We start from the raw sequence: 20,889 nt of genomic DNA, 5'->3' as shown, positions 1-20,889 counted from the left end.
TAAGTTTGTTTTTGGTATTTTCCCAACTCTATTTTTTTAAATTAGTCATCTCTTTGTAACATAAATTTTAAAGCTATACTCCAAGTTTAAAGCTTTAAGTATTACATTTTATTACACAAGTCATTCCTGCAGCTTTCTGCATTATCATTCTGCTCATTCTTAGGTTGAAATTGTACTATGCTTTGTATCTAAAAATGCAATGTTCTGTCATGGCGAGTGAGAAGAGCCGTGTGGAAAAGGTAAAGGAGGATCCAAACGCAGGCAGTTGTGAAGGTGTGAAGGTGATTTATTGAACACAAAATATAGATAGGCAAACGGCAAAACGGAGAACTAAACTATAGTGGGACAACTAAACTACTGAGCATGAACAAGAACACAAACCTGGACATAAAGGAAGGAAGACGATGGTACATGATGATGCCGGCAGGGAACACACGGATGAAACATGGTGGATACACAGACGGACCAGCAACTACAATCACAGAGGACATGACTTAAATACACACAGAGAAACACAGGGGGGATTACACACAGGTGGTGGACACAGCTGGGAGTAATTAACGAGACGAGACAAGAGGTAAAACTGAACACATTCACATGACACACAGACCTTCACAAAAACAGGAAACAAGAGATCACTACACGAGGATGCAGACAGGACACAGAACTAAACTCACACAAAACATGAGAACACAAATCCTTAACCACGAGTAAACAGAAACATGGAACTCAAATAGTAAGCAACAAATCACAAAGGTAACACAAAGATGATTCAAGAGATAAACCAAAACATAATAAACTCAAAATGCTGGGTCAATCCGACACAGAACTGTGACATGTTCTTTGTTTGCTTTGTTTGTTTGTTTTATCAAATGCATATTAAACTTTCTGTTTCTTTACACACAAGCTTCAGCTTTACATAAGTTTAGCGGTTTGGCTTTTAGGAGAGCAGTTCAAGACACTGCATGAGAAAATATTTCAGCTGTCGGTGTTGACATGTGGAAATGGTTTCTGCAGTTAAATCTGATAGGCAGCTCATTAACCCAATAATATCAAGATGAGGTTTAACTTCACCACGAGCTGCAGGCACAACAGAAGTGAAGTGGCAGCTAATTTGCAACACTTGAAAAAGCTCAACAAATATCATCAAACACACATATTGCTCTGTGTGCTATTAGCCACACATTGCATCTTCCAGATGTCCACAGTTACTGTAGTTGCATTTGCAAGGTAGAAAAAAAAACAGCATGTGAGAAGTTCACTATCATATATGAAGAAAAATGTAAGACAGAGAGGACTCAAGAGGAAGATGAGCTTGTCAAAGATATTCTCAAATTGAAGACTACTGAAGACTAAAAACAATCTTCAAAGATAAGACCTGCTTAGCAAGTGACATTCAACATTCGATAAACTGGAAATTTTGTCCTTACATGTAATGACCGAGCTCATGTTAGATTTTTCTTAATCAAATAGAGGATCTGTATTTGATGTTTTGCAGAAGTTATGATACTGGGTAATGTGTTTAACAAATTACATGATAAGAATTTGATGTTATTCAAAGGTTATGATGGACATTAAATGCAAAACTGGTTTTGCAGTATTTTGGTAGAGTTTACATGGACATTATTAATTTAGGTCCTCAGTATCACCATTATAAGAGAAACAGCTATGGAAATGTAAGAATTTAAGAGTTTTGCAAGAGCAAAAGTAGTGATAGAAAGACAAAATCTAGGGGGAAGGCTTTTATTTGTGGGGCAAGTAAGCTAATGTTTTTAGGTTATTGTTTTTCACACACATTTATAACTTTCTGTGCATGCGTTTTTATGTCTCATTGACCATTAGAATGAAAATAAAAGAAAATACTTTAAAGTCGGTGCCCATGTGCATTTCACTATGGCTGCTGACTAACATGACTTGTTTCCGGAAGGAGTAATCAGATTGAATTTAAACAGATAAGGTTTATGTAACATTCTCTTTCATTTCCCTATTAGGTGAGAACTTAACCTCTTAAGCCCCAAGCCTAACTGATCTCCTGCCTTTTGCCCCCGTATCAGGGGGCGTTGGGGCTTAAGAGGTTAAGGTTCTCCACCTGCCAAATCCCACTTTAACCCTTGCCTGAAAAGGTTTATAATTCTGGTTCCACTGGCCATTGTTATGTCATTTTGTACTAAATGAATTACACAATATATGTCAAAAATGCTTTAAGGTCACTAGGCCTTCCTTTACTCACTACACCATTAGTGGGCCTCGTGACCCTAGGCATGCTGTTGTTGACGCACACCATCAAAATGTGGCTGTAGTTCAGGAGGTAGAGCTGGTCAGCCACTAAGGTTTAGTGGTTCAATTCCTGGTTGCTCTAGTCTGCATGCAAAAAGTATCCTCAGGCAAGATGCTGAACGCCAAATTGTTCTCCGATGTATCTGTGGGAGTGTGAATAGGAAGCATTCAACTTAGGTGAATGACGCACATTGTATAAAGTGCTTTGAGCGCACAAGTAGAGTAGAAAAACAGTATATAAGAACCACTGTATTCACCAAAAGTGTAGATTCTCACTCTGCTGCAGGCAGACACAATCATTTTGTGATGGAAATAATAAAAAAAAACTGCACACCTGAATCAATGACAGGTGCATAGAGACATTTGTTTTTAGAAAAATATATAAAATAACCTCCACGCACTGTCCCGCTTAAACCTTCAGCTTGGTATATGACCTGCTCTACCTTCTTAGCTACAGACACTTTTATACACAGACCTGCAGTCTTCAGAAGTTTTCTGATGACTCTGCGGTGGTCGGATGCATCAGCAAGGGTGATGAGTCAGAGTACTGGGCTGTGGGTGACTCCTTTGTCACATGGTGCAAGCAGAATAATCTGCAGCTCAATGTGGCAAAGACCAAGGAATTGCTCGTGGACTTTAAGACCAGGAAACCCTTGACTCCTGTTTCAATCCAGGGGGTCGATGTGGACATTGTGGAGGACTATAAATACCTTGGAGTACACATAGACAATAAACAAGACTGCGTTAAAAACACCACTGCACTTTACAGGAGAGGCCAGAGTCGTCTCTATTTTCTGAGGCTGCTGAGGTCCTTCAACATCTGTCAGACAATGCTCAGGATTTTCTATGAGTCTGTTGTGGCCAGTGCTATCCTCTATGCTGTTGCATGCTGGGGGAGCAGGTTGAGGGTCACAGATGCCAACAGACTAAATAAACTGTTCTGCAAGGGCAGTAATGTTGTCGGGATGGAGCTGGACTCCCTTAAGGTGGTGTCCAAAATAAAGCCAATGTTGGATAATACCTCCCACCCGCTCCATGACGTGCTGGCTAGCCACAGCAGCACGTTCAATGAGAGACTGAGAGTACCAAAAAGCACCACTGAACGACACAGGAAACCATCTCCCTGTACAACTCCTCCATTTATACACACTATACACTGTAGACACTGCAATAGCTACACCCTTTTTGCACACGCTGTTTTCTACTCAGTAACGTTGCTGTCAATATTCTTGATATTTATTTATGATCACCTCTGTCAATCCTTGATATATATTTTTGAGTGATTTGTATATATTTGTTCTATTTTTTAAATCTGTAAATCTGTAACTTATAGTATTGTTAAATAGTCTAGTCTGTTTCTGCTACTGTTACTGTATTGGATCAACTGTAACCCACATAATTTCCTTAGGGATTCTGATTCTGATACTGAGGGTGTAGGTCAGCAATATATGTACACATATTCATATCTTGCCTATACAATAAAAGTATTCGCTGTAAATGAGGAATAATAAAGTATTCTGATTCTGATAAATGTTCAGCACTGCCATTGTCTTTTTAAAATTTGTCTTGTCCAAAAGTCGCACTGTTGTTTATGACTCTATCACTTAAAGAAAACGAGTGATTGTTGATTTAAAGTTAAATCCAAGAACCAGTTTATATACAATACAAAAAATAAAATGTGTCTATTAGCTCCTGGCGAAGGCCATGGCTCACACTTAAACCTCGCTGTGTTATTCAGGCAAAGATCAGTGCAGTCATATTACAAAGGTAAAGTATGCAATGTCAGCCAGTTTCTGTATCTACCTAACGGATGACAATTGAACAATGCATTGTGTTTAACCATGAACCTTTGGTCGTTGACATGCAAAATGTAATGTTATATGACTGATATTACTGATGCACTTTTAAAAAGAGTCCTACTTAATTTGGACCTTGAACTGGCTGATGACGTGGTCTGATAGCAAGAGAGAGACCCAACTTTCTAAAGGATTACTGTGTTAGTCATAGAAGGGAACTGGTTTATAACTACCCTAAAATCTATCTATGTTTATGCATTGTTAATCTTTACTTTTCATGAATCCTTTCTAGGTGAACTTACTTCATGTAAGAGGCTGTAGGCTGTTCATACTGAGCACCAGACATATGCCACCAAATGGTTAAAGAACCGTGGGACAATTTTTTTGTTAGCTGCATGGTCACATTTCTAAACTTCCTGGCACTGAATTAAAGTTTGCACTGTAGTTAACCCGAAGTTAAAGCTGCATCCAAAAATCTGATCATTTTAAATGCGATGTTTTGTTGAATTCAAAGTGACAGACATGATCAAGTAACGTGTCAGTGTTGACAATCTTTTTTAGACATACTTGCCCATCAAGTCAGAAGCTATTCTCAACAATAAAATGTATCTCACAGTTTATTTTTGGCCATCCATTTGACACTGTGTCTGCCTGTGTCAGTGAAACTTGGAGCTAAGAGAACAAAAATCTAGTGAAATCAAATGTATTCAATTTATTTATTTTCATTGATTATCAGTTTATAGGGCTATGAAAAGTATTTTCCTATTTCCTTGAAGCTTGTCAGCTCAGTAAGGAATAAATATTAATTTTGTTATTTTTTGTATCTGATACCACTCCTTTCTTTGCAATGCTTCTCATTGTTCTTACACTGCATAGGTGTAACATGTAGTACCCTACAAAAGAAAAGGCCTTTCCACACACACTTTATACATTTAAATATGTAACATGGCTTCATGAAACCAAAGTATACATGAACACTTTTGATAGCGTTTTGATCACTTAATCACATCAGTGTTCGATCGTCTGTAAGCCAAAAGTGTAAAACAACTGTGTCTGTTATTTGGGAGGAAAGAATGCGTTTTAAGAATACGGCCTTGAGTGCTCTGTTTCCTTTTGAGAGATATGCCGAATTGTTGCAAAGTAGTTAACTTCTTGTCAGAGAAGTTAACAACTTTGCAACTACTCATTCTGAGAAACTGAGCCACAGTTGTTTCTGTGTTTAAACTCTGGGAAAAACTGTAAACTGTATAGCCAATTTACCAACATAAGGGGTCTCACAAAACACACATCCATTCAACTGGACTGTGTTTTTTTAAATATTACAAATGGTAGGTACATTCATACTCACATATCTAAATACATGAGATCATCGTTGAATAGGTGTAACTAAGGGGACAGCATCAAAATGCAATATGGGTAGAAATGCATGCCCAGATTTAAAAAAACATGTCTTTAAATGACCTGAGGTTGTGATGATGGTTACAGCGACTACTCTCAGCCACTCCTCCAGCACAGCGGAACCTGATTACCATTGCCAGCGCCACTTTTATTTCCTGATTAAAGGATATCAATCTGTCTCTGTAACTTGCTGTTTGAAGATATGACAAATGTAATTTTCTTTTGGTTAGTGCGGTGGTTACCTCACAGAAATAAGATCCTGGTTTTGAATCCAGTCTGAGCCCCTTCTGTGTGGTGCTTCCACAGCACGGTGGCACGGTGGTTAGCACTGTTGCCGCACAGCAAGAAGGTCCTGAGTTCAATTCCACCATCAGGCCGGGGTCTTTCTGTGTGGAGTTTGCATGTTCTCCCCGTGTTTGCGTGGGTTCTCTCCGGGTACTCCGGCTTCCTCCCACCGTCCAAAGACATGCAGCTTGTGGGGATAGGTTAATTGGATAATCCAAATTGCCACTAGGTGTGAATGTGTGAGTGAATGTGAGTGTGAATGGTTGTCTGTCCTTGTGTGTTAGCCCTGCGACAGACTGGCGACCTGTCCAGGGTGTACCCTGCCTCTCGCCCTATGACAGCTGGGATAGGCTCCAGCGCCCCCCGCGACCCTGAAAAGGATAAGCGGAAGCGAATGGATGGATGGAAGCATCTCTGTGCAGGTTCTCTCTGGGTACTTTGGCTTTCTCCTGCATTCCAAAGTTGTGCATGGGGTTCAGGTTAATTTGTGATTTTAAATTGACTCCAGAAGTGAACGTGAATGCCAGTGGTATCTGTCTGTATGTGTTAGCCCTGCAACAGACTGGTGACCTAGTCAGGGTGTTGCCTAACTCTCATCCCTATGACATACAGCTGGCATACCCTCCAGCTTTGCTGAACTCCACGACCTTGAACTGGATAAGCAGAGGAAAATGGATGGATGACTTTCTTTTTAACAGAAAGCCTCACATCAAACATGATCATACATTAATGCTAAAAATCTAAGAGTGGAAAGCTGATGTAAGTATTGTAGAAATAACAGCCAAATAATAAGACAGAGTAACTCTCTCTTGTAACGCTAGGACAGGGCAAGTTGGTTTACAAAAATTTCCTGGCTTTTGTAGACATAGAGTATGCCTCACTCCGTCTGTGTAGATTTCTGCTGTAGTGCAGGTGGTCATAATGCAGGTTTTTTGTGATCTATAGATCATTTATATCTGGCTATAAACTCAATACAGTAGCGGTAATAAAGCCATAGGACTACCTTACGTTTGGAAGGTGTCACCATGCAGAGAAATTCCAAAGGTCAGACTGCAGTTTACAACCTTCTCTCACTTGTGAAAGATATCCTGAAGACAAGCAGCAAGATGAAGCACCTTCTGTTTTGGGGGTTTGTCCTTTTAGCTTTCAAAATCAGTCATTCAAACATTCCAGGTACATAAAAATGTTTTTGTCTTAAATTAGAGGTAATTTACAGTTCATTTAAAGAAGGCACTATTTAAAACAAAGTTTATTGTTTATCGTTCTCTGTCAGGGTTATGTTTAAGCTTACATCTAAAATCCTAAAATTGTATTTTAGGTCTTTACTGACTTCATGTTCATATTGTGACTTACAAGTGAATAATGACTGTCTTCTGCTTTTACCAATGGTGTTTACTGCACATTTAATCCCCCGGAAATGTTATTTATATACTCCTGACAGCCTTTCAAAGCTGACTGGATGATTTCTTCCTCTATAATGCCAAACGTTTAACTAATGAGATAATTTCTGTCCGAGCCCATCAGTTGTGAGCATGATGAGATTAATTTTAGCACCCAAGAGGTAATAACAGGATCATTTTCCAACAATGTCCAGTGAATTTTTAGATGAAAGAACTTTTGAAATCATTCAAAAGCAAGAGGTCTGAAAATGTATGTGAAAAAATATGTGTTTGTGTTTTCTACTAAAACAACATATTGTGGCCCAGCGCTACGTATGATCATTATGAAGTGCAGAACTTGATTAAAACCAAAACACCTAAATCAAATTTCGCCTATACAAGAAATCTTACAGTACATTATTTCTTTTTCAACAGATTTCTGTCTATTACCTCCTGATGTGGGCCAGGGAACAAGCTTCACTTTAGCAGTTCATTATGATGTTAACAAAGATCAGTGCACTCCTTTCCTATACAACGGTGAAGGAGGAAATGCTAACCGTTTTGAAAATGAAAGAGAGTGCATCACCCAATGCAGAGAATATCTACCCTATTGATGGTAAGATTTATAAGGACAAAAGAACAACTGAATAATTTTCAATGTTTAACATCTGACCTTAAGATCTTAAAATGCAAAATGTAACGTAATCTTCAAAGAGTGCCAAGAGTGGATGTAAACTAAAGATTTCTCCTACTTCCTTGTTTTCTAAGGACTTTGGAGCATGAATTGACTAATAAGATAAATCTCACGTCGAGAAAGAAAGAGAGGGAGAGAGAGAGAGAGACTTTCTTGAGATGTGAAGGTTGACCTTTTTCTTGGATCATTTTAGCATGTATTTACCTCGCACAAAAGACTGTAGGATCAAAGCACTAATGCTATCAACTGTTTATAGAGCACGACTGTTACACTTTTTGGCACTGCAGACAAATTGCCCCAAACAGCTCAAACATGCTGGGAAATAATGCAGATAACCTGCAAGATAGTTATGATTTGCACTAAAAGAACATCTTCTCCAACATACCTTCCCATCAAAGAGATGTGTCAGTGTGCCTCTCTCTGTCTGTGGCAGTGCAAATTAGGGCCATTCTGGCAATTTCTTCGTTACTACAGTGAAATGCATTTAGTTTATTTATTTTAATGGAATATCAGTATATGCTCTTAGAAAACTTAACTTCCCTTTTTACTGAACAACTTTTGTTCATCCAAATGTTCATTACATGGCTTTAAATAGACGCCAAGTTTAATTTCTGATGTTCCTGCTCATAAATGACATGCCCCAAAATGAATATAGTATTTCTCTGTAATTACAAACTCTTTGTGAACAATCTTGGTATCACAATAAAGCTAGCACTTGTGAGACTTCAGCAGAGGTGTAAATATTAAATCAGATGATGAAACAGTTTGTGTGTGTGGCGGGGGGGGGGGGGGGGGGGGGGGGTTGCTCTGAGGCATTGTGGGAGATGGAGTTATTCAGTAACAGTGATGTACAAAGTTTTGAAGCAAGACCACACATGTAAGATAAAGATTCATGCTACATACTACTGTTTTTACTGTTTTTCTGCTGGTTTTGCTGAATTTTGGTCAGAGCGTGATGAAGCTGTCAGATGTCGGTTTTCAGTAGAGCTGTTACTTGTCTGCTTATGTGGCGTGAGGTGAATGAGGGATTGCAGAATTTGTTTACCTGCTCGTTTATTTCTTTTTTGTTTTAGCTGTGTCCGCTGGTCATAGAAATGGTTCGTATGAGCTTTTAGCTGAGATTCCAGTGTTTCTGTGGATACCATACTTGTCCATATTTACATAACAGACCTGAGGTCACAGCCTGTGAAACCCGATGTTCCCCATCCACTAAGAGGATCCAGAGGTGTGGACTCGAGTCACATGACTTGGACTCGAGTCAGACTCGAGTCATTAATTTTATGACTTTAGACTTGACTTGAAAAAATGTTCTAAGACTTGTGACTTGACTTGGACTTTTACACCAATGACTTGGGACTTGAATTGGACTTGAACCGGTTTACTTGAAAAGACTTGATATTTTACCCCAAATATAAAATTTAACATGCATATTATATAGAGATTGAAAATGTGACGTCATTCACGGGTAGAACCGCAAAGGATTCTGGGAACTCGTGGCAAGCGGTACTAGCGCACGCAGGCTTTCAATTAAAATCAGTTAAACAGCGATAAAAAGAAACACAAAAATGTCAAGAAGCCGTTGTATTATTAACTGCAATAGCCGGTCGCATGACAGCCACGGGAAGCCGACGGGTAAAGAGATCGGTTGTTATCGGATTACGTCGTTGAAGAGAAATTGTTCAAGCCATGTTTCCGAAGTAACAAAGACGCGACGGATGGCCTGGATTGCAGCCATTCAAAGACCAAATATAACGTCCCAGAACACTCCAGCTCACAGGTTAGTCTGCTCCAAGCATTTACACGAAGGTCAGTGTTTTTTAGTAGTTAATACGTCATTTTCATAACATAACTGGTGATATAGGTTACAAGCAAGTCTGGCGCTGAACAGAAATTGTCGCGCTATGCTCCTTTATTTATTGTGCATAAATAGTGAATTGTCCTGACACAATATTGCGTTTCGCTTCTGTTATTATGGTACATTGACAAAAACATATACTTTTATTCACAGGATAAAACAGGTTTTTTGTATCACTAATTGCCCAGTACGATTACAGACTGCGGTAAAGTGAGCCGTCATTTGTGAGCCGCGGTCAAGCCAGCCGCCTCCTATCCGCGCGGTGATTACAGCATACAATATTGTTGTCACTGCTACATTTCTGTAACGCTACCAGAAATTATTTCCACTACTAATTAATTACCGTTGAGCTCAAAGGTCCTATTAATAAACGGTTAAGGAATGTGTATTTATGACGACAATTTGTGAGACTGGTAAACTTATGATACGTACGATGGTCTTTCGTTCTACACGGTGCATTTCAAGGTCCTGCACCCATCCGTCGGTAAACTGTACCTGGGCTTGTTGCAGTGACCTGAAGTTACTAAACTTCATGAGTGTATGCACTCACTCCAAGAACCGTATAATTATAAATATGCATATAAATATGCTAAGATGAGATAGCTGACTTCATCTAACTAGCAAATGTTGTCCAGGCTACGTTGGTGATACAGTTTTTTTTTAATGTGTATGATATTTTTGTCATGCGATTTTAAAGCTGGTCCTACAACCGCATCCAAGAATAACATGCAGCTTATCTCAGAACTGTCGGTGAAAATTATTCTTGGAGCTAGGTTTAATTGAGCTGCATTTTAAAGAGGTGCAATTTCACAATTTGTGTATATTTTCTAAGTTCACTATTTTGTCATGTGTTGAGAAAAACACAGATTTTAAAATTACATGGTCTAATATTTACATTTAGCATAACTGCAACATTATTTTTTCGTTTTTTTTTTTTTTTTAAAGACTCGAAAGGACTTGAAATTCAAAGTTTCAGACTTGTGACTTGACTCGGACTTTTACACCAGTGACTTGAGACTCGACTCTGACTTGCCTGACATTACTTGAGACTTGACTTGAGACTTGAGGATAAAGACTTGAGACTTACTTGAGACTTGCAAAACAATGACTTGGTCCCACCTCTGAGAGGATCTATTGATTTTCATGCCCAACCACAATAGCTTTTTTGTGTTTGTGAGGTGAAGCTCTAGTTTCTGTCCTGACATCTTTACTTAAGGTTCATTTTGTCTTGCTTTGGCCTTCTGTGTTACTACTTTTATCAGTGTTAAAATCGTGACATTGTTCACATGGCGACCAGGAAAACTGTAGACTTCAGGGCCCTATTTCAGAAAGCCGATTTAGTTCAAACTCTGAGTAAGTATACGCTGAGTTAACGAAAACTCTGGGTTTTCGGTTTCACAAAGCGAGTTTAGATTAATTCTGAGTGAGTTACTATGACGACACACTCCGTGAAGCTAACCTGCCCCCTAGCAGGTTTACTTCAACTAACCCTGACGTTTTCCGCCTCTTTGTCGGAAACCTGACTGTAGGAAGTGTCAGACATGGCGTGCCCTTCCTTGAAGAGCCAGTAGATGTTGAAGCCCAAATTCTCCGCAGAGCTCTCCGCCGGGAGAGAGTGATTAGAGCGCGTTTGGACATTTTATCATTTCCTGATGATTTTCTGTGTGAACGTTACCGTTTTTCAGCACAATCTATAATTTATTTGAATAACATCCTCAGGCCTAATATTGCTCATGTGACACATCGTGGACATTCTCTCAGTTCTGTACATATTATTTGTATTGCACTTCGGTTTTTTGCAAACGGGAGCTTTCTGTATAATATTGGTGACGCTGAGCACGTTTCCAAGGCTACCGTCTGTCGGGCAGTCAGGAATGTTACAGTTGCACTGAAACGTCTCCTGTACTCGTTTGTGGTGTTCCCCGGTCATAGACCCACAAGATTTATCAAAGAGGGATGCCACAAAATTGCAGGTATCAGGATGAACGAAACTTAATTCATGATGTGGTGATACTTGAACTACTACTTAAATTTTACATTTATTTTCAGGGTTCCCAGGCGTGATTGGCTGTATAGATGGCACTCACATTCCAATCATTGCTCCTTCAGTAAATGAAGGAGACTATGTGAACAGGAAGTCTTTCCACAGCATTAATGTACAGGTACATAGTTCCCTGTAGCATTTCAAACTAACAAATTATTTCATTATAGTAATGGATGCTAATTTGTGTTCTCTGCACTGTGAAGATCATATGTGATGCTGCCAACATTATCACAAATGTGGAAGCCAACTGCTCAGCCTCTGTGAGTGGTGGTGGTGGAGGACCCCCACCTGTTTTTCGGGCCTCCGCTTTTTTTCTGTTGGCTATAACGGGTCACATTTGAGCATACAGAGTAAGCAAATATGTACTTGTAATGTGCTCAGATAATTTCAATAAGTGCTTACAGAGGGGAAATTAATGTAGCCTCTAACTGCAATTGATTTACAAACAGACCAAGCACTATGGCTCATAATACAATTACACCTTACCTGTTTGGACTATATTTTTATATTTCATTTTTACTTGCTGCCAGGAACGTTTGGGGCCTGTTGGGTTGCACCTGCGCTCACATCACAAAATAAAATGTATAAAATAAAAAATAAAATAAAATATAATAAAATAACGTGTTAAATGGGTGGAAATCCCTAGATCAGTGTTTAAATTAAAACTCACGCATTGACTCTGTCGGCTATGTTTTGCCATGCATGTTCCCTTTGTTTTGCAGCTGAGGCTGTGTTACTTTTTTTCTGCAAAATTTGCATGTTATCGGCATATGCGCATATGCTGCCATCGGAATTTCGGCCTCAAGCGCTGTAAAATACATTGACCGCGCCTTCTTTCCCTCCGTCTCCATGGTGACTCGCTTAATCTGTGGTCCACTAATCAGGGCTTTATGTATCCTCGTGCTCGCGCTTAACTTGGGGTTAAAGCAACTCCGCGTTGATTGAACTAATTGTTATCAGCCTTTCTGAAACCGAATATTCCGAGTTGGACAGTTCAGGGTTACTCAACCCTGAGTATCGTTTTTCACTCTGAGTTTTCTAAACCGGCTTCCTGAAATAGGGCGCTGGTCTGCAGGTCATGTTTGTGAATTAGATGTTTTTTATAGAGCGATAACATTTCACTAAAAATAACAAAATACCAAAAGAATACAGTCTGTTACAGATTCCCCAAGTGTGCCCTGGTTACACTTCACTTGGAGGAACAGTAACTAAGACCTATTTTTGACCCAGGTGGAGAGATCACTAGCTAAGTTACTACTAAGTTTTTAACAATAAGGAAATGAGAAAACTTCATATCTGTGGTGAATTTCTTAAATCTTGGCTCTGACAAAAACCATTCAATCAATTATATTAAAAAGGCTAAAATTACAGAAGCTAATGATAACAAAACTAATCTAATTTTCAGGTCAATGTTACTGAGATTCAAACTCACCTGAGATTTTTAGTAGATAAAATAACTGGAAACATTAAAACAACTGCTTTGACTATTTTAATTACTATGATGATGATGATAATTATGGTGATGTTTTCTCTACACAGCATCTAAAGGTTGCACCTTAGAAAAGGCTGAAGGTGAATGTAATGGCAAATATTTGAGATACTACTATGATTCCACTGATAAAAAATGCAAAAGATTCAGTTGGACAGGATGCCTCGGAAATGGAAACAGATTTTTTGACTACAACAGCTGCAATTTCACCTGTGCTGTTGTCCAAGGTGAGGACAGTGGGCTCTCTTTCTTCTACACACACTTCCAGATACTGTGTTCATATGTCAATAAATCACTGTATGTTTAATAGGTCAGTGCTAATTCTATCCAAAGCACGGGACACCTATACGTGTTTTCTCCAGATTTTCTGACTTTCTTAATGATTAATGTGGACAACAGATGATTAGTTACAAGTTACTGGAAATGAAATCCACCATTTAAAATAAAAATAATTTTGGATTTCTTACCTGCAATCTATCAGTATGTATTAGTCTGATAGATTTTCTTTTAGTCTGTTTTCTGCAATGCATCCACTGATTTTAAGTGAAACACAGTGTATTGTGCAGTGACTGTCTTATATTTTCTATTCCATTAGATAAATGTCATTTAACTCCTAATGAAGGTCATGGCTCAAGTTTCAACTTCGCTGGTATTATGATTCCACCAAAGATCAGTGCAGTCCTTTCATATATAAAGGTGAAGGAGGAAATGCCAACAATGAAGCAGAGTGCATGAGAAACTGTTCACCCAATGCAGAGAATATCTACCCAATGGATGGTAAGAGGACAAAAGAATAACTGAATAATTTATTATGTTTGACTGATAACCCTTAGATGGTAAGATGCAAAATATAATGTCATGTACACCATGTACAAAGTGTTCACATTGTGCAATAGCCATATGCCACCAAGTGCTCAAAGAGCAGCAGGACTACTAATTACGATTTTACAATTCCTTCAGCATACTTCTCAGAACATTTCTAACTTTCTTGGCACTGCAGACAAATTGTCCCAAACTGATCAAACATGCAGGGAAACATTGTAGATAACCTGCAAGATTATTATGCTTTACTCTACAGTTAACATGAACTCAAATTTTATACAAAACGGTGATGATTTTGCATGGTACACTTGGGATTAAGCATCTTTGAATCCATCATCAGTCACAGAGATGTCAATCTTCTTTAGCCATAATAGCCCAAGGGGTCAGAGACTTTTTCCACAAATATGTCAGTGTATATCTTTGTGTGTAGTCCTGTGACAGTGCAAATTAAGATTGCTAGTGAAACTGCTAGAATTTAAATTCTGACAATTTCTTCTATAGTGAAGTGTATCAGCATCTGGATAGTATAGTGATAAAACTACACACCGGAGCAGGAGTTGCAAGTTCGATTCCCACCCAGTATTCAGTAAGGGTCCTAGCTAGACCGCCCATGCTAAAACCAAGCCCTGGAATGGCACAGCTACGTCCTCAGCTTGGACACAAGCATTTCACTACATATCGTCCTCTGTATGATTGTGTATGTGACAAATAAAGGCTGTTTGTATCTAGAATATTTATTTTAATGGACAATCAGTATATGTATCTAAAAAGGTCTTTCTTCTTCTCTTTTCGTGATTGACAGGTGAGCAGTACACTGATTTCTCTTTGGTTGTTGGTAATATTATAACTCAGTGTAATGGTCTTAGTAGGCTTACAGTGGTTTTGGTTTGTGGTTTTGCTCTTTTCCCCCCACTTTGGGTAATGCCTGTATAGGAACTAACCAACGAAAGAAAAAAAGAGAGAAAACACTAACAATTGTATTTACTTATAAAACTATGTAAAATGTAAGAAATATAGATAAAATGTCCTTTGACTTTGTCAGTTTGGTGAAATCTGTTAACAAAATGGAAAACCAAAAGATTAAAAACAACAGTCATACCTATTTTGATAATGATAACAAAATTTTCTCTGAAGAGCGTCTAAAGCTCGCCTCCTAAAACGAACGGAAGGTGGATGCAATGGCAACTGTGTGAAGTACTACTATGATTCCAGGGAGGAAAAATGCAAAGAATTAATTTGGACCGGATGCGTTGGAAATGGAAACAGATTTCACGACTACAACAGCTGCAACTCCACCTGTTCAGGTGTCAAAGGTAAGAACAGTGTGCTCTGTTGAGTCTACACATAGTTTCAGATATTTACACATGTTCATATATCAATAACTCATTACATGTTCTAAAACCATTAGTCAGTGATACTTCTATCCAAAATACAGGACAGTTACATGTGTTTTCTCTAGACTTTGGTAATAATAAATATTTAAAATAGATGATTAATTCACTCATTCTTTGTTACTTAACACTGAGGACCAATCCTCTTAAATGTGCAATTTAGAAACTTTTTATAAAAAAATCAAACATATATAAAGGTGAAGGAGGAAATGCAAACCGCTTTGAAAATGAAGCAGAGTGCATGAGAAACTGTTCACATAATGCAGAGAATATCTACCCTATGGATGGTAAGATTTATAAGGACAAAAGAATAACTGCATAATTTATTGTGTTTAACTGATAACCTTCAGATGGTAAATATATGTCATGTATCTTTAATGACCACCAAAAGCAGATGTGACAAGATGAAAAATATGTCATTGTCCTACTTCTTTATTATCTGAGGTCTTCGGAGGATGAATTGTCTGACAAGGCAGAATCTTATATATAGAGAGAGGAACATTTGTGGTTTGTTAAGATTTTCAGACTTTTCTATGAACCATTTCTACATATAATTACTTCACAAGAGGCTGTAGGAACAAAGTGTTCACACTAAGCACCAGTCAGATGTCACCAAGTTCTAAAAATGAACTTCTCAAGTTCTCAGAGAATCAATTTTTAGTATTTGTAAGTTTGGTAAAATCTACTGGCAGCATGCCTGAGGCTTTGGTAAATGTTTACTGAGGCTTAAGATGTCTACATGTCTGAAAGTCGAATGCCTTCAAACATGTTGTGTTAGTATTTAAAATATTTGTGTTTAAATTTTACCTCTGATAAAAACCTTTAATATAATGACAATTAAAAATGCTAAAACAACCAAAACAAATGTTATGCCTATTTTGAGGATGATGATGATGATGACGACGAGCACTCAGGGGGTTGGGAAGCGTATCTGTAACCGGAAGGTCGCCGGTTCGATCCCCGGGCTCTCTGTCCTGGTCGTTGTGTCCTTGGGCAAGACACTATACCCTACCGCCTACTGGTGTTGGCCAGAGGGGCTGATGGTGCGATATGGCAGCCTCGCTTCTGTCAGTCTGCCCCAGGGCAGCTGTGGCTACAACCGTAGCTTGCCTCCACCAGTGTGTGAATGTGAGAGTGAATGAATAGTGGCATTGTAAAGCGCTTTGGGTGCCTTGAAAAGCGCTGTATAAATCCAATCCATTATTATTATCATTATTATTTTCTCTGAACAGCATCTAAAGCTTGCCTCCTAAAAAGAGCTGAAGGTGGATGCAATGGCAACTGTGTGAAGTACTACTATGATTCCAGTGATAAAAAATGCAAAGAATTCATTTGGACCAGATGCGTTGGAAATGGAAACAGATTTCACGACTACAACAGCTGCAACTCCACCTGATCAGGTGTCAAGTGTAAGCACGATGTGCTCTCTTTTTTTCTATACAGTTTCGGATATTAACACATGTTCATATATCAATAAATCATTACATGTTGTAAAAACGAATTAGTCAGTGATAATTCTGTCCAAAACAACACAGTGATATGTGTTTATACATACTGACCTGAACTCCCAAAAAGTTGATTCTGTTCATCTGGAAGTAACGTTTTCAGTGGGAGAAACATTTCGAAAATGCTACGTCCAAATAAACAGAATCAATGTTTTTTCGATGTCCTTATGTAGATGATGGAGCATGCATCAAGACTGACATGAACTGTTTTGGATTTTAGATGGTCTTGAGGAGGATGAGGTGGATACTCCGACTGGTCAGTAGATCACACTCTTATTTAAAAAGAGACAATGTAGGATACGTTTGCTTTAGTCCAACCTGGTTGCCAACATAAATATATGTACTGTTTAACAGCTTTTGAAGATTCTGAGGGGTGAAACAACCTTTTGTCTTTAATGTCTTTAATCATTAAACAGGTCTTTTTTAAATTGCTATACTATGTGGAGTTTTGATTGTCCACTTTTAAGCAGTTTTTTATATAATTTTTATTTTTATATAATAATTTTTATTTATTTTTTATATATAACTTTTGTTTTCTTTTCTTTAGGCCCTTACTTGACTGGATAATTCAGGACAACATTTGACTCCATCAAATAATATCATGGTGGTCACTGATTCAATGTTCAACTTTTGATTTTTCTTCCTCGTGTATCTAAAAGTCTTACGTGATCCCCAATTTTACATTTTACTTAATCAACATTACAAATGTAAAGTAATGATTTTTTTATTCTATTGTTTTTCTGAGCACTTTTTAATAACTACTTTTCATATTGACAATTTTTTTCTTGCCTTGTGTTATAACAAACTTAAAATTTTGTCTTTTTTAAACTGTTGGTCAGATACAGAAAGTAATTTCACGTGTTATGAGTTGTGTTTCAGCAGTTCTGGACACCTGTCACTCAGAAGCAGGAAAAGAGGGAAAAACACTCAACAACAACAGCAAACTTTTAGGTTTTCTTAGTATGAGAACCTAAAAGTGTAATTTTAGGTTCTCATACTTATTCACTTGTGCACAATTGCCTGAAGGTCTTTTAGTATTGTGGTCTTATAATTATTTAAATATAACAGCATTATCAGCTAGTGTTTTCTTGAAAACTGAACTAAATGTGAATGCATGTGCCAATTAAAAAACACCAGATATGTTTAAACCTGTTTTTGCACTGTGATGCCTTTTGACTCTGTTTTCTTGCTAGATATTCATAAATCTTACAATATAATGTTATGTTGCTTGAGTATTGTACTAGCTGCATAAAATGCATTCTCAGTATTCAGTGCCTTTTTAACAGTCCTAAAGGTTCATAAAATATGTTAATTGCCATCTACTGTTTATTATCCACTGCAGGAAATATTCTCAGTGTTGTTCTTCGTGTATTACCAAGCCTTCTTTTTAAGGTGCTTTTTTACTTAAAGACAAGACAGAACAAAGGCACACTTTGGAAAAGAGCCAGAGATTAATAATAACTAATGATTGAATGCATATTGATGTGTAAACACATAGTGAGTGAAGAAGGAACGCTCAGGGTATTATGGGAAGGCCCCCCCAGCAGCCTATACCAACTGCAGCATAAATACGGGAGGATTCAGGGTCACCCAATCCAGTTCTAATTATGTGCGCTACCAAAAATAAAATTTTGGGCCTAATCTTAAAATGTCTGCCCTTAATGTCTGTCTCCTGAATCCAAACTGGATCCACAGAAGAAGGGCCTCAAAGCCAAAGGCTCTGAACTCCCATTCTACTTTTAAATATCCCAGAAACCAAAAGTAAATCTGCAGTACTCTTTTTGGGATGTTACTGTGAGGTTTTTAAGAGAAGATGGAGCCTGATTATTTAAGACCTTGTAAGTGGTGAGAAGGATTCTGGATTTGACAGGGAAGTAATGAAAAGAAGCCAATATAGGAGAAATATGTGCTCTCTATTTCCACCCTTTAGTCTTGTTGCAGCATTTCAGGTCAGCTAAAGGCCTTTAAAGTTTTTAGGAGTCTAGCCTAGAAGCAATAAATGCATGAACTAGTTTTTCAGCATCACCTGAGACAGGAGATTTTCTAATTTATTACAAATACTAGATATGGGGTATTCATACTCATCATCATCATGCATTTGTTTTCTTTAAACAGGTGTGAGTAATGTGACAGCATCAAAATGCAATCTGGCTTAAATGAGAGGGCAGCACAAAGGTTGCCATGACGCTTACAGTGGCTACTCTCAACCACCTCCTGTCTGCTATCACCAGCGCCATTCTTATTTCCTGATTAAAGAATATCTATCTCTATAAATTGCTGTTTCAAGATAATCCAGATATGATTTTCTTTTGGTTAATGCAGCGGTTACTTCAAAGAAAGAAGGTCCTGGATTTGAATCCCGTCTTGTGCTCTTCTGTGTGGTGTTTGCATGTTCTCCCCATGTCTGTCAGCTCTCTCTGGCTACTCTGAATTCCTCCCCCATTTCAAAGATATGCATGGGTTTTAGGTTAATTGGTCATTCTAAATTGACTCTAGGTGCAAATGTAAAAATGAATGGAATTTGTCTCTATGCGTTAGCCCTGCCATGGACTGGCGACCTACTCAGGGTGTTGCCTTTCTCTCACCTTATGACAGATAGCATAGCCTCTAGCTCCCCCCACGACCCTGAATTGCATAAGAAGAGGAAAATAGTTGGATGACCTTCTTTTTAAAGCCTTCGGTAAACATACCACAGCAGACACGATGACGTTTTTATGAACATGTTTTACAGCATCTTTTATTAACTCCGGTGGCTGCTACAAACACACTCAGTCGGCTGCAGCCTTCCAGCTCACAGCCCGACTCACATCAACAACAACGCAACCCTCAGGACCCAGTGCAGATTTTCAAGCCGGCGAGGCATGATTGCAGATGCCATGCAGGTGGGTCCATCGCTCCTGCAGTGGCACCGCAGACCACGCCCCATCACACCTTACATCAAAGATTATCATATATAAACACCCACTTTATACAATAAAGGTAATAAAGCTATAGCTCTGCCATTACCTTTGGAAGATGTCACTGTGCTATAGAAGGTCAATACTGATCACCCACTCTCACTTAGATAGATAGATAGATAGATAGATAGATAGATAGATAGATAGATAGATAGATAGATAGATAGATAGATAGATAGATAGATAGATAGATAGATAGATAGATAGATAGATAGATAGATAGATAGATAGATAGATAGATAGATATCGCAAAGACAAGGAGCAAGATGAAGCACCTTCTGTTTTGGAGGTTTGTCTTTTCAGCTTTCAAAATCTGACATTAAGACATTCTAGGTACATAAAAAGTTTTTCATTTTACTTTTCATAACGGGCCAGGTTATTAGCACATAGCTTGATGTCTTCTCGTTGTTTTCTGTCAGGGTTATGTTTAAGCTTGCGTCTGAACTCCTGAAATTGTTATTTTGGTTATAATTGGTTTTTACTGACTTCATGTTCATATTATGACTTGCAAGTGAATAATGACTGTCTTCCATTTTGACCATTGGTATTTACTGCACATTTAATCCCTTGGAAATGGTATTTACATATGTCTGTGAAGGTTCTCAGTCATCCAGGTCATCATAGTCTAAGGAGTTTGGAAAGAAAAGCGTCTGGACTTTAAGTAGCTTGAAGACGTCCCACCTCTCGTCTGAGAAGCTTCTTCAGTTCTAAGGTCAAATGGTGGAGAGTCCCAGATTTTTGCCCTATAGGAGTGTCCCCTCCAGAGGAACAATTGACCCCCTAATGATCCTCTACCTAATCACACGAGCCAAGGTGTCACCACGGGTGTAGGTCACAATTAGCCAAGGTTTCAGGTGACCTCATTGTGAAACCGAGCCCCACCCTATCACGTGATTTCCTGAGGTCAGAAGGCCCAGGATGTGAGTGGGCGTTAAAGCGTCTGGGAAGGGATCTCAAAACTGGATTGTAGATGGCAGACAGTTGGTGTCGTAAGCCA

General features: G+C 38.5%; 1 long non-coding RNA gene and 1 pseudogene across 3 annotated transcripts; both read left to right on the top strand.

Annotated features, from left to right (window-relative positions):
- Positions 1–209: 209 nt before the first annotated feature.
- Positions 210–13,979, top strand: LOC146704623 (thrombin inhibitor hemalin-like; annotated as a pseudogene). The gene is made up of 4 exons (XR_014921779.1): positions 210–273; positions 7,571–7,751; positions 13,268–13,444; positions 13,813–13,979. The product of XR_014921779.1 is annotated as a thrombin inhibitor hemalin-like (transcript).
- Positions 13,980–15,256: 1,277 nt separating this feature from the next.
- On the top strand, positions 15,257–18,060 carry LOC146704622 (uncharacterized). Of its 2 annotated transcripts, XR_014921200.1 has the most exons (4): positions 15,257–15,352; positions 16,663–16,839; positions 17,156–17,191; positions 17,483–18,060. It is a non-coding gene; the product is annotated as an uncharacterized LOC146704622 (long non-coding RNA). The 2 variants fall into 2 exon arrangements; XR_014921199.1 differs by lacking the exon at positions 15,257–15,352 and having other exon boundaries at positions 16,478–16,839.
- The last annotated feature ends 2,829 nt before the right edge of the window (positions 18,061–20,889 follow it).

This window comes from Copadichromis virginalis, linkage group LG7, assembly GCF_057382275.1.
Source record: "Copadichromis virginalis isolate Kocher_CV1m ecotype Utaka linkage group LG7, C_Virginalis_male_GT1.1, whole genome shotgun sequence".
Lineage (NCBI taxonomy): Eukaryota > Metazoa > Chordata > Actinopteri > Cichliformes > Cichlidae > Copadichromis > Copadichromis virginalis.
Note: the sequence above shows the minus strand (reverse complement) of the source record. Positions and strands in the feature narration are given on the sequence as shown.